Here is a 9,847-nt window from a genome sequence, read left to right on the forward strand (position 1 = left end):
GCAGAATGGCTATTCAAATCTTTGCATTGACTTAACATGTAAATCACTTGCGCTTAACGCTTCATTCGCGTCTGGTGTGAACGCACCATAAGAGGCTTGATCAAGACTGGAGCTGACAGACTCTCTAGTTCCCTCAGCGTAAACCAAGCAGAGAGCAACCATTGATTGCCTTAGTAGGAGAAAATACTATGGTAGTCAATGGTTGCTTTGTTACATTTTTCAAAATATCTGAACAAAGAAACCTACACAGGTTAGGACAACTTGAGGGAGAGTAAATGATGACATAATTGTAATTTTTGTGTGAACTATCTTTTTAATATTAGTTATCTCCGACTGGCGAAGTCAGACATCATTAGGTGATGGTCACAGGTGACGGTCATCTGAAGTCCTCTAGGAGTCGAGGCACCTCTTCACAGGTGATGGTCATCTATAGTCCTCCGGGAGTCAAGGCACCTCTTCACAGGTGATGGTCATCTGAAGTCCTCCAGGAGTCGAGGCACTTCTTCACAGGTGATGGTCATCTGAAGTCTTCCAGGAGTCGAGGCACTTCTTCACAGGTGATGGTCATCTGAAGTCTTCCAGGAGTGGAGGCACCTCTTCACAGGTGATGGTCACAGGTGATGGTCATCTATAGTCCTCCAGGAGTCAAGGCACCTCTTCACAGGTGATGGTCATCTGAAGTCCTCCAGGAGTCGAGGCACCTCTTCACATGTGATGGTCACAGGTGATGGTCATCTGAAGTCTTCCAGGAGTCAAGGCACATCTTCACAGGTGATGGTCACAGGTGATGGTCATCTGAAGTTAGTGTCCCCAACTGAGCAAGCCAAAGCGACGGTGGCAAGGAACTAAAATGAAGTCTTCATGATAGGCTGGATCCAGACTGGAGCTGACAGACTCTCTAGTTCCCTCGGGATGGCCGTCCAGATAAAATAAAACAGAACAGGAAAATAATTAGCGTAGCTGCTGTTCAAAGCATTAAGCAAAGGCAATCATGTGCGCTGATATAACTGGAGTGCAAGGTGATGAGATGCATTATGTGAATGCTTGGCTAAAGAGATGCAGCTTCAATGTAGATTTTGGGAAGTCAACCCTGGGCGAGTCAACCCTGGGTGAGTCAACTGGGGGAGTCAACTGGGGGAGTTAACTGGGGGAGTCAACCCTGGGGGAGTCAACTGGGGGAGTTAACTGGGGGAGTCAACCCTGGGTGAGTCAACTGGGGGAGTCAACTGGGGGAGTTAACTGGGGGAGTCAACCTTGGGTGAGTCAACTGGGGGAGTCAACTGGGGGAGTCAACCCTGGGTGAGTCAACTGGGGGAGTCTACTGGGGGAGTTAACTGGGGGAGTCAACCTTGGGGGAGTCAACTGACGCCACTCCCTCATAACTGATACCACTCCCCCTTAACTGATGCCACTCCCCCTTAACTACCCCTTAACTCCCCCATCTAACAGTGTTCCCATGTAGAGATAAAGTGCTAGCTAGTTCTCTTTCGCTATAGCATTTTCAAGATTTTTTTAGGACAAGACTGCCTTGATTGGTTGTAGTGAGAACATGTTTTGATTGGTCAGACATTTGATGTGGCCGGTTTTCACATCTTGACAAATGATTATTGCCTGTGAATTATTGCACATGAATCTGTTTGCAATTATGTGTGGATCAGCGGAGTAAAGGAAGAGCTCTTAAAATTCTTCTTACCTGATCATCGGCTGATTAAATATAAACCAGGGATCATTTAAAATGTTCTACAAGGTTGTCTTCAGTTGTGCCCCTCACTGTATTGCTAGTCGCCAGAGAAGATCGGAGCATTCTGTGAACGAGATCAGAGGAAAGCAGATTAGTCATGAGGTACGGTAATGTGTTACTATGACTAACATTCATTATCTTTATTGTTATTCATCTCACCTTTGGACACGCGCCTTTTCCAAAACGGAGGGTTGATGTCTTCGACCAGCGTGTACATCACTTTGAAATAGGATTCTGCGTACTTTAATTTTTCCCACCGTTTAAACCAGGCCTCGGTTAAAGCATGCTCACGTTCTTCATTGGTTTCCTTAGTGCCTGACTATTAGTGTCAGTTATTTTGATCTGGAGTGTGTTGGGGTCGATGGCTATTTCCTCTATATAGAACCTCAAGATTCAGGTAAACCTCAAGATCCCAGTTTTTGAGAGCCACAAAGATTTGCCTCCTGATGATTCTCGCATCTTTTTCTTTCATGGAAGAGCCTTTCTTTTTAATAAATTCTTCCAAGGTGATAAAGCATACAGAAGTGCTCGTCGATGGCTGAGCATCATCACGCGTTGCCTCGGTCTCGAGTGGATCCGCGGCTGCTGCACTCACGTCTGAATGTGCGTGAACGCTTCACAAGAGCACACACTTTGTTTTTGATGGTTTGGAAGCTTCGTTTCACCACCTTCCTCACGGTCCGTAGGGACCGTGTAAACAGTTTAATAAGAAGATACTTTGTAAACAGAGTGCATTACGCGTTCACGGACAGGTTCCATCTTGGAAAACAGTCTCGACTCATCGTGCCACGAACGCTGTGCTACGTGATGAACAGTGACTTGGAATCTCATATGGTCCGTTGATTCCGGAAGAAAACACTGAACACAACAGAGAAAATAAATAAATAAAACTAAAAATGTCCATGTTATTACATTTCACAAACTTAATTCCTATCGACCAGCTCACTTAGAACAGCGCTCGTGGATCGATTCGTCGAGACTGTTTTCCAAGATGGTGCCTGTCCGTGAACGCGTAAGGCACTATGTTTATAAAGTCTCTTCTTATTAAACTGTTTGTACACTTACAAAGTTCTCAATGCTTTGGTTTGCATGTAGGGACCCTCATTATGCTACGGTGTTAGTGTGAGGCTATTTTGAGCCTTGTTAGTGGTATTAACTAGCGATTTAATTTTACCACCCTGTGTCTACCCTGTGCCCCATTGTTAGGGGTTAACAGGTTATGACCCAGGACCAGTAGTGAAGAAATGAAGACAGAGTCAGGATTGCAATTAATTAAAAGAAAAATTTACTTAGAATAGTTTGCAGTTTCAAAAGTAGAAGCCAGCTTCAAGTCTCACAAGGAGTTCGTAGGCCGCGCTCCCTCTCTCACCATCTCGTTGCCTCGCCCTATCGTACATACAATTGTCCCAACAGTTATACCGTTTTCAAGGTCTTATCCACGTCATTACTGCAATGTGGATGGTTCTGATTGTCTCAGAGACAATGCACAGTCATGGTAAATTTCCACTAGAGTCAGTTAATCTGATGCACGTTTCCACTGACGTGTCACTTGTTGACGCTTTCACCCCAGAATTAGGCCCGTAGTGACCTTCCAGATCTGGAGCAGGCGCCAGCTTGCCCAGAACAACAAGTCCACCCATCTCTTAGGGTGCCCATTGAACACCATTCTGATCTGTAACATAGAATATTGCGCACATACACAGATACACAGTCTCTCCAAGGTTGGAGCTGATTAAGCTGCAGTTCTAACTAGTTCTTACCAAAACATACTGATAACATGTGCTTTCATTTAGTGAGAGGGACACACAATAGTACAGGCAATATTCATCTTGAGTCTTTAGTGTTTCAGTAAAAGGAAATATATAAGGAATAAAACATAATAAATTAAATGAAAGACAAATCCATATTTCATATCTGGAAGCCGGGCTAAGTGAGCAAACGCTGTTACTGCACTCCTGACATGTAAGGGGTGTGTGATACCTCAAATCCAAACACACGACCTTGTTGATCAAGTGTTTAGTGACACATCACACATCTCTAAGCCAGACCCTCAGTCACTCCTCAGAGACCAAATACACACTTTAGAAAACAAGAAACAAAGCAAAATCATAACTGGAAAGAATCATTATAATAATATAGGTAATATAGGAAGATAAATATTAATTAAGGTTTTGATTATGAAGTTATTTAGGATATAAATATATACAGGTATATTGAAGCGGCAGTGGATTTCAAAATCCCCCCTTCACCATAGACTAGCGTTATAAGCTAATCTGTTTTTAAAGATAAAACTCTTTCCATTCGATTTTCATGAAAACGCATCCCAGAGAACGATCTACTCGGTAACCATCTGTTAATTACCCCTAGGTTTATTTCTCACCGGAGACTTTAAGACTAAAATAGCACTTTGAGAAGCTTGATAAATACGGGTCCTCGTTGATCTAATGCTTTACATTACCCTTTAGTGAAATTCAAGATTCACCTGCACAATTCATCAATTAAGGACATTTACAACAACAAAAAAGAACTGGATTGAAATTGCTCTTTGGAGACTTCAGCAGTATCAGCAGATCACCTTGTGGGAAAAACTGTAACTTTAAAAAAACATGTTCAAGCATGATCGAAAATCTAAAATTTCCACACCTCCGTGCAACTGCACGCACACACAACCCACGTCATCCATCAGCGCGTCATGCTATGCAGTTAGAAAGACGCCAGTTAACAAGCACCGCAACCAAAACAGCGCCACCTTTACATTTTACATTTCCTCCTGAACCAAAACAAGCTTATGCTACATTCAGGCAATAACTACAGTAATTTGTAAGAGATGGAAAGTTACGTTATACCCCAAGAGGTTTATGACTCCAATTTATGCATTTCAATGGCAACATTATAAACACTGAAATTAATCTGCTGCAGTCATGTGGTACAGGTCAGTGCTCTTTAGAGTGTCCATGTCCATTTATTGTAATGTTATATGTTTTGAGACAATGTATTTAACGCCGTTTCTCGTGGCGCTTTTGTTTTCTCCTTGCTGTTATGCTGTATGCGTTCACGTGTTTTGGAGAGGCGTGGATTTGGAGATGCTCTGGGGAGGGTGAAATCCTCTCTACAGATACACCTTTAATGACTTATGCAATGGACTAATGCAGGGTTGCCAACTTTTAAGTTCAGGTTGGAGTGAGATTTTTTTGGGGCGCGCGGGGGGGGGGGGGGGGGGGGGGGGTGTTGTGCGTAATGCTTTTGATCTTGATTCAGTATAGTATATATACTATACATAATAAGAAAAAATATGTTTGTTTTAGCACTAGTTTAAACATGGGTCTAATTATATGTGCCATTCCTTAATATTCACTTGTGACTGCTTATATAAGTATCATTATTCATTAAAAATATTAGGATGCAAGTTATTCACGTTTTGAAATTTCACATTTAAAGAAATCTAGTGTTTGATCATCATATCTAAATATTTATTAGAATGCAAAGACTGCAATACTTTTTTGAGCAACTAGATTAGATACATGGATATTTATTAAAGAGCCATAAGGCACCTACTGGTTAATGGCATTACAAATAAACTTTTTTTTTTTTGCCACAAAATGACTGTATTTGTCCTCTTTGAATTGGAATTCTCTATTTTAACATTAATTACTAAACATATTGTAATATAAATATTAGAAGAAATATATACAAATATTAGAAGAAAAATATTTTAAGTGGTCATTTATTTACAATAGCCTAATTGTTGCACAAATAGTATTTAGTACCAAAAGATCTCCTCAAAATATTCAATAAATATAATTTAATGAGTATGAGTGTGATCAATTAGTAAGGAATACCTGAGGGCTAAATACAAGAATAGCATTAATGTTAGCAATGTTGCATCTCTATCACTCTCCATAATAAAACGATCCTGTAATTATGGCTGACTTAATAATCAATAAACACTAACACTATGCTGTACTGTTTACCAAAACTTGCAGCAAACATCTATATGGTGAAACTGTTGTGTATCCGCTTAAGCCATTTAAATTCATTGGCATAGCGCTAGAAGTATTGAGCGCTCATGGGCCACGTGACCAGCGCGCGCCGCAGGGAGACGAGAGCTTTTCAACGCCTCTGGCTTTAACATTATGCCACATTAGCGCCAAAACGCTATTTATTGTTTGAATTTCATTAAAACACATTTAAAAAAAACAAAGCTTATAGCTTTGTTTAATATCAAAAGCAGGTTTGGCAATTTGGCGTGAGATTGAGTTGGGCAGAGTGAGAGCGTGAGACAGAGCCTGAAAGCGTGAGAATCACGCCAGATGCGTGAGAGTTGGCAACCCTGACTAATGCCTAGATATTTGGGTAACACTGTTGGACAGAGAACCAGTAGAATACATTTTTAGCAACATGACATTAGCAATTATTAATGTAGGAAACCAGCAGACAACTGTATTGATCAATTGCATGAATGTACTAAAGCATTTGCAATTTGTTTAAAAAAAATGAGAAATTGATTTTATGATGTGCTCAAGTGACTAGATGATGTGGAGGTTTAACAAGTAGTTTTGAGAATTTGAGTTCAAATGTAGCAGAGCGATTGAGAAAAAAAATAATAATGCTGGGTCTGTTCTTTCTTTGGAAAACAAAATATTCTGAAGGTAACAGAAATGTCTAACAGAAAATGGACAGAGGCGGGATATAGGCGGAGCTGAGGTGACGCAATGACTATGGACGGCAGATAAATGCGTATCCACCTGCCACTCAAAGTAACAACGCCCCCTTAATTATGCAGAACTTTAAGGCTTTATATAATGTAAACAAATGAGTTATAAAAACATTAATCCCCTCACAGTTGTCATGACGGGCAAAATTAACCATATAGACCAAAACCACCAATTGTACCAGGCTGTATACATGTTTTTTTTCTGCTGTAAAGTTGGGAATTTTAACATGAGGCTCAATGAGATTCTGCTCCCTTCTGTCCCTAGTGGCCAGTCAAGGAATTGCAGTTTAAATTACTTCCGTATTACTTCAAGAGAGGCCGCGGGAGGTTGCCGCTTGGTGAAAACTATCAAAAATGTTGGCACTGGTGAAAAAAGCTGGAGAGGAAAGAGTAAACAAGTTCACCCCAAAATGAAAATTGTGTCATTTACTCACCCTCATGTTGTTCCAAACCTGTGAGAGTTGCAATCTTCAGCAGAACACAAAATATATTTTGAAGAATGTTGGTCATCAAACACCCATTGACTTGAAATGTCTTCTTTTGTGTTTAACAGAAGAATGAAACTCACACAGGTTTAGAATGACATGAGGTAAGTAAAATCAAAGTCTGTTGTATTGGTAGCAATATTTGCAATGCCTTCGGACAGCTAATTCGGGGATCCAAGACCAAGTCCTATTTGAATGGGGGTTTTATGGAATCTTAAAAACTGCTTGCCGAAACTTACAATTACATAACATTTCAATTCAGCAACAAAATATGACATCAACTGTCCCATAGATGTTGTTTCTTATGCTCAAATAGCATTAAAAAGCTATTTTTTTCAGGCCAGACGAGCAAACGCAGGCGTGAGTCCCAGTGGTTTCTGCAACGGCTTTACCTATCAGCGATTGGCTATTTTACATTAGAAGGCGGAACTATTCCGTGAAGTATACACTGAAGTAAGGAGTGAACCATCTTTCTATATCTATAGTCTTTAGTAAATGATGACAGGATTTTGGGGTGTACTATCCCTCTAAGACTCAGTCTTACTCCAATTCAAACCATACCTAATCATTAAACAAATGTTATATTGCGGATCAAAGTAAACTGAACCATAATCATTTATCTTCTAATGACCAAACCCAATATGTGTACGCAACATTACAACATTGAACGTATTCATTTACTTTTTTTATTGATATGGAGTACCAGTGTTCTAAAGTTCATTGCCAATGACTTTGTTTAAACATTACAGTTTAAACATCAGTTACAACTCCAGTAACCTCACCCCAGCAAACATAAACAGCGAACTGCAATACATATACAACACAAACCTCATTATCAATTCAGCTTATACTAGGCCTAAAGAAAGCAAATGTGTTGGTCTCCTTGTTAATTGTAGGAAGAAACCACAAGCGTACAAAAAGGGAAACAGCTACCCCATGTGGCAAGGAAGAATTGTATTTCAATTAATATAATCTTCCAATTTGACAAGGCGCTTACTACTTCCCTAGTTTTTAGTCACAGTTTAAACTTGCAATTGCAATTTTAACGTCTCACATTTTCTTTCATAGCTCACAGATGACTACAAATATAACTGGCATCTTGTGATTTAAAAAACATGCCAATATTAATAGTACAGTTCATAAATGTAAAGCCAAACAAGAGTGTTAAGTGTGTCTGTGATCGCAGGCAATTCTCAAATGTGCGCTCGCATCAAAAAACAAAAAAAAAAATATCACAGGTCTATACATTTTAGTATCACTGAATTCTCATTAATATGGTGTTAATTTGTGTAGCTGATAATGTGTTTAAAGCAAACGTCTGACTTGCAGTAACTGTTAATTTGATAAAAATATACCCATCAAACGACAAGTCAAGAAAGTCTTAAGTCAGACACTGTTGAAAATTTTCATTAAAGATGTTAAATGACCAATTATTTCATAACATGTTGCAACAGCCTCTGACCCACAGCTATGATAAAATCTGGTGTGGTAAACTATCAGTGACAGTCATTCATGTTAACGTTTAACCAGCAATCTAGAGGTAAAATAGTTATGTGTACATTCAGCAGCATCATCATAACATTAGACAACAGAAAATAAATCATTTTTACACTTCAAAATTAAAACCATCACACTTTTAAATCAGGCAGAAAGAGGGTTAGTATTTATATTCTGGCATCCCATGTTTTCTTAAAGGCACAGTATGCAAGTTTCTCCACTAGATTATTCAAATGCTGCATTCACACCATGTCGTAAACACCTTAAATAAAACAGTTTGCTTTCGAATCGCTCTTGGCGTTCTTTGATGTCATATACGGATCGATGTGCAAAACACCGCTTCAAGTCTAACAAACCTCAAATATGTGGTCAGGTGGTACAAGTCGTAGCTCTCAGAAAATTACGAGTTTACAGGTTGTAACTACAAGTTCTACAAGCACATGAAGGCTTTTTACTAGTGGTCAAATCAATTAATCGCGATTAATCACCCAAAATAAGTCAGTTTACATGTGTTTATAAAATATATGCATATATAAATTATATAAATACATATAAAACATGCAAATATTTCTTAAAAATATACATGATTGTGTACTTATATATACTTATTTATACAAGGTTAACATATGTAAACACTTATTTTAGATGCGATTAATCGATTTGAGAGCACTACTTTTTACAGTTCAGAATAGTTACGGTAATTACGGCATGCAATGGACCTAAAAAAATAAAGGCATAGCTCAATGACGGCATGAATAAGAGTGGAATCATAGTTGTTGACCTCACCTCCACAGCGGTGAGAAAAGCAATCTGGTGGGACTCGGGCAGAAATCGTGTTCATGGATAGATTGATGTTAGAGTATCATTAATAAAAGCTGGATGACTTGTGTTGCTAAATGGCATGTAATTCATTTTAAAACACTGTACAGTGGAGAAAATGCTGTATTGCTGTTCCTACAAATAAAGCTGTTTCTGATTATGATGCTAGCCACATAAAATTGTGTTGTCTGATCTACTCTTTGGGTACAAACATCTTACTTGCGGCTAATCAATGAAACTAGCGATTCAAACAATAAGAACAATTTGAGGTATAAAACGATGTTGTCTGTTGATAAATGTATTTAAGCAGTTACTCTCCTGTCTAATAAAACAAAATATTAAATTGAGGGTAACGTGGATATGATATCAACAGGTGACGCAGACACGTGGGCCATTACGCTGGTTAAATAGGCTAATTTCTCTGGATTTGTTGGAAACATTTGGGATAATGTACACAAGTCGGTACAATATATAACACTGTTCTAATAGTTCTAATGTTCAAATCCAAGAATCTTACATATTGTGCCTTTAATAAACATTTTAAGTTCTCGATTGCATCGACCAGATCACTCACAGATACCCCAACAAGGC

The sequence above is a fragment of the Pseudorasbora parva genome, chromosome 25 (genome assembly GCF_024679245.1).
Source record: "Pseudorasbora parva isolate DD20220531a chromosome 25, ASM2467924v1, whole genome shotgun sequence".
Taxonomy (NCBI): domain Eukaryota; kingdom Metazoa; phylum Chordata; class Actinopteri; order Cypriniformes; family Gobionidae; genus Pseudorasbora; species Pseudorasbora parva.